Source organism: Stegastes partitus, unplaced genomic scaffold (genome assembly GCF_000690725.1).
Source record: "Stegastes partitus isolate 25-593 unplaced genomic scaffold, Stegastes_partitus-1.0.2 Scaffold1755, whole genome shotgun sequence".
Classification (NCBI taxonomy): Eukaryota; Metazoa; Chordata; class Actinopteri; family Pomacentridae; genus Stegastes; species Stegastes partitus.
Window position 1 is genome coordinate 72,068 of NW_007579486.1, and position 5,263 is coordinate 77,330.

The 5,263-nt window shown below is 43.1% G+C and overlaps 1 pseudogene; it reads right to left on the bottom strand.

The window, feature by feature from the left end:
• Positions 1-728: 728 nt before the first annotated feature.
• LOC103372435 (solute carrier family 2, facilitated glucose transporter member 3-like) overlaps positions 729-5,263 on the bottom strand; it is a 15,968-nt pseudogene continuing 11,433 nt past the window's right edge.

Consider the following 5,263-nt stretch of genomic DNA (forward strand, 5'->3'; position numbering starts at 1 on the left):
ATTGCTCTTTATGTGAAAGTTGATGCCAAAGCTTTACATTTATTTAGTCATTTTAATTTCAGTTTATTTGTTTCTGTGCAATTTCACATTAGAATTGATTAATTGAGGATTTAAATTAAACAGACATTTTCCATAACATCCAGAGACTTTTTAAAAACTGTACAAAGATGCTGCTGAGGCTGATTTTCAGGGATGTTTTTATGTTGTTTTATTGAAATAAATCCTTTCTGCTCAGCTTTATGTTGACAAGAACAGAAAAGAAACATCTTCATTAGAGGCTCTGCACAATTATTTCTGAATAATTGGTTGATACGATAAATTTTCATTGAATAAATTAGATGAAAAATTGTTTTTGTGGACTTTGTTCATCCTACAAAATTAGTCTTTAATTGAATTTAATTTAATTCACTTTTTTCTGCAGCCTTTCTAGTTTCATTTTATTTTACTTGCAGCTGTTCTTGTTTTAGTTGATTTAAATTATAAATGTTCTAATCAGAGTTTTTTTTATTATTTTACTGACTTTCAGTATTTTTGTTGTCATTAGTTTTGTGTCCCGACTTCTTTTATTTTCTCACAAATGAAGCTTCTGTTCCTCAGCGAGTTTAATTAGTGAATTATAATGAATATTAATAATGTTTCTGCTCACGTCAGATCAAGTTTTCCCTCAAAAGACGTAGAACTTTATTTCCTTTCAGCTCCTCGGACTCTGACAATAAGAGCAAAGCAACTGGATGTGACTTCTGTTTATTTACACCAACACAAGAGCAAAATATACACAACAACAACGTGAATATTGTGGAGATGCAGAGCAGCATCGGTGCGCCGCCGGAGGGTCCGGAGGCACCGAGAACCAGAAGAATCAGGAGTGGAACCAGAAACCGTCACATACGCAGGATATTTACATGAAAGGCGTCATCAGGAAGAAGTCAAAGTGCAAACAAAAGCCAAGCTCGACACAAAAGTGCTTCTTTATCACCCAGAAGAACATTTAGACAACGTTAACGGGGTTAACACGGTCAGACACGTGGTTTCATACAGTTAGACACAAACACACACACAGAGCGACACTTCTGCTGTGCGTTAATGCCAATAAATACAGTTCATTTAGTGTGTTTTCAGCACCGCCGACCTCCCCGTGCTCGGCTGTGTTTCTGCACAACACCAGCAAATACAAACGCTGCTTCAGAGATTTCAGGGTGTTTTAAGCTTCAAGTACAGTGATGGATGAAAGTATTTTCTACCAGCTAGACGCCTCGTGCAGCTTCACGTTCAGCCTCCTGAGGTTTGAATCTGATAATATTGGCTGTAAACATTATTAACGTGTTCTGGTTAAAACCTGCCATGAAATCCTAGAAGTGAGGCTCTGCAGCAGCGTTGCACAATAATACTACTGGTACTTCTCTATCAGCACAAACCGGGGCTGCACGATGTCAGGTGATAAATACTGAAAATAAAAAACAGAACATCTCTATTTGTTAAGAATGAATCCCTCCACGGCAGCAAGTCTGCATCTAAACAAGTGTTTAGGAAAAAGGCAGTTTAGGTCATTCAGAGCTTTGAGCTGCTGATTTAAATGAAAAAAATATGTTTTTTTAATTAAACATCATGTTTTCTGCAGCTGAAATGCTTTCATACAACTGATTCATTACGTTTCTCTCCTGTTCCTGCTCATTTTTAATAACCTGCAACACTGAATTGAGCTTTTCTGCATTTATAAATATAAAAATATTTTTTAAAAACACAAGAAATTTCAGCAGACTTGAAGAGAACGAATCATTTTGGAACGATTGAGGCAATTTTACAGGAGAATGCATGTGGAGAGGAGCCGTTTGGGACGCTGCTGATTTCTTTTTGCTAATAAAATCTTTATTTTTACAGTTTCTCTGCTGCTCATGTGTATCTGCAGCTGAAATGTTTTCATACGACCCATTTATTTTCGCAGCCGAATCTTCCTTTTCAAAGTTTCTCTCCTGTTCCTGCTCATTTTTAATAACCTGCAGCACTGAGGGCCACAAATTGAGCTTTTTTGCATATATAAATATATATTTTTTTTTTAAAAACAAGAGATTTCAGCAGGCTTGAAGAGAACGAATCATTCCAGGATGATTGAAACGGTTTTTGGGGGGATGCATGTGGAGAGGAGCCGTTTGGGACGCTGCTGAAGTAAAATCTTTATTTTTTTAGGGTTTCTCTGCTGCTCATGTGAAGCTGCAGCTCAACAGCCTCTCGGTCAGTCAGAGTGAAGGATGTTCTGTCTGACAGGCTGGAAATGAAAACAGCTTTGTTTCACCCTGATGTGTTTCAGCTCATTTTTCTTGCTGCACATTAAACGTTGGTCCGTCGTGCAGCCTGTTTGTGATTCTGCAGGAATCTCTATATATATATTTATTTGTTCTAAGTTTAGTGCTTCTTCCTGCACCTGACTGTGGGAGCTGCTCCTCCACGCTGCTCCCCTGGTTTCAGGATTTTTTTTCTCTTTTTTTTTTTGGGTCAAGCTTCAGGCTCCAAAACCGGCTTTTCAGGCCTGACCTCGATTCATAAAAGCCCTAAATCCTGCAACCTCCGAACCCTGAGGGGAGCCGAGGGCCGGCGACTTAAAACTGATCCTCTTATACGGCAAAAAAAAAGCTGGAGCCGTCAGCAAACACTGGTAATGAATCAGTTCGGCCCGTTTGGAGCAGGATTACGGGAACGCTGTCAATTATTAAAGCACCTCTAACTGGGGGATGTTTAAAAAACACTATTTAAAGTTTTAAAAAGGCACGCTAAGGACATCAATTAATAAAATCTCATTTCTGCGTTAGTACACTGAGTCGGCTTCGTCCGAACTCGCCCTGCAGTGCTGTCGATGCGGCAGAACCTGCCGCGGTTCTGGGGCTCCCTGAGGTTCTTCAGTGCTTCTCCGGAGGCAGGTCCACCATGGGGAACCGCTCGGTGGGGGACATCGGCGCCGGCTCCTTGCTGTCTGGCAGGACCTCCACCGACTCCGGCGCCGTGGACGGAGACGACTTGGAGGCGCTGGCGGCGAAGCCCTGGGCGATGTCGTCGAAGGTCCGTCCTTTGGTCTCGGGAACCCGCAGGAAGGTGAAGATGAAGAAGAGGATGAGGAGGACCATGAAGATGAGGAAGACGTACGGACCACAGAGTTCCTGAGAGGAGACAGAGAGGTGGTGGTCAGGAGAGGAAGTGGTGTGGATGAGATGATTGACTGCAGGACTGAACCAGAGGAACGTCACTTCTCAACATGTTGAACTAGTTTATTGTTTTTAATTAATTCTGTTTATTGTGTCTCGTTCTTCTCATCTTCTGTCTTTCTGGTTCCTCTCTGTTGTTTTGTTTCTCTTTTATTCTCATTTTTTGTCCATTTTTTTTTGTTTGTGTCATTTTCTTTTGTTTTGTGTCAGTTTTGCTGTTTGGTGACACTGTTTTATTTCCTTTCTGTGGTTTTGTGTCTCATTTTTCTTGTTTTGTGCGTCTATGTGACAGTTTTGTCTCTTTGTTTTCTCTCGTTGTGTCTCATTTATGCTGTATTTTATCTCACTTGTGTCGTTTTGTGTCTCTTTGGGACGGTTTTATCTCCTTTCTGCTGTTTTGTGCTTATTTATCTCTCGTTTTGTGTCTTGTTTTGGTCTTTTGATGCGTCTCTAGAATCGTTTTGTCTCTTTGCAATGTTGTTTGAGTCGTCATTTTGTGATTTTATAACTCGCTTGTGTCGTCTCTTGTTTCTTTGGGGCACTTCTATCTCCTTTCTGTGGTCTTGTGCTTCTTTTTTTACGCATTTTGCATCTCATTTTTCTTGTTTCTTCGGGGTAGTGGTGTCTCCTTTCTGTCATTTTGTGTCACTACATGGTGCAGGTATTTAACTATTTACAGTTTTAATTAGTATTTTTAATTCCCTCCTTTGTCTCCTCTCTGCTCACCGCCTGCAGTTCTTCTAGTAACTCTCTGAATTGTCTGAATTGAATTGTCTCTGAATTGTTGACTGTCGATCACAGACGAGTGGCGAATGGCTTTTTAGCTGCACAACAGAGTGCAGAATAGTTTTGGTTTTTGACAGAATCCGATTTGAGCAAACAGTTAATTTGGTGTGTAGAGTAAAACTACCTCGACTGAATCATGATGCCCCACCTCTGTGATCTGCTGATGGCATCGCTTCATTTTGTGATCTCAGTTTGAAACCTTCCCGTGAATCGTGTGATAGATACCTCCAGCTTGGGGAAGCCGAGCCCCACCAGGAAGTTGGCGGTCCAGTTGGAGCAGCCGGAGATGGCCATGGCGGCCGGCCGGGGCCCCTGAGAGAAGAGCTCGGCCACGATGAACCAGGGGATCGGACCCGGACCCATCTCGAAGCTGGCGACGAAGCCAAACACGGCCACGATGGCCAGGTAGCTGAGCGACGGGCTGGTCTTCTGCTCAGAGGGACACACGCAGTCAGAGGAGGGCTTTTATTTTGAAGGGATAATCCAACAGGAAGCCTACTCACCACCAGAGACAGGGAGATGGTCATGACGAGGGCGCAGACGGCCATCCCAGCCAGTCCAATCAGGTGCAGCGTCCTGCGTCCGGCCCGCTCCACCAGGAAGAGCTGCAGCCCAGACAGGAAAACTGATTAATCACTGAGGTGTGAAGCAGCGTCGGAGCTGAACGCCTGAACAGCAGAAACTTACGGAGACGACGGTGAACACGGTGTTCACGACTCCGGCGCCAATGGTGGCGTAGATCGGCTGAGTGACGCCGGCGGTGGCGAAGATTCCCGTCGAGTAATAAAACACCTGCCAGCAGAGACGGAGAAGAGTTAAAACAGAAACATGTCTAAAGCTCAGAACCAAAACCTACAAGTCTAACTACATGTAAACAACAACACAACAGCAGTAACGTCACTCAAAGACTGTAAGCTGTATCCCCTCACAGTAATCAGATTACTCCTAACAGCAGAGTATCTGGTGTCGGATTACAAACTACCCGTTTAGATTCACGACGTTAAAGTTCAGGCTCCACAGCAGGAACTCAGTAAAGTCCTTTCATCTCTGAGGTTCTTTGGTTCCTTTATTTCTGCTGACAGACTGGATCCAGAGTCCACTAAGTTCTGCTCACATGTTCTGATGGAGGAGACCAGAGTCCACTAAGTTCTGCTCACATGTTCTGATGGAGGAGACCAGAGTCCACTAGGTTCTGCTCACATGTTCTCATGGAGGAGACCAGAGTCCACTAGGTTCTGCTCACATGTTCTCACGTTCTTCACACTGTTTTATTTATTCAGCTG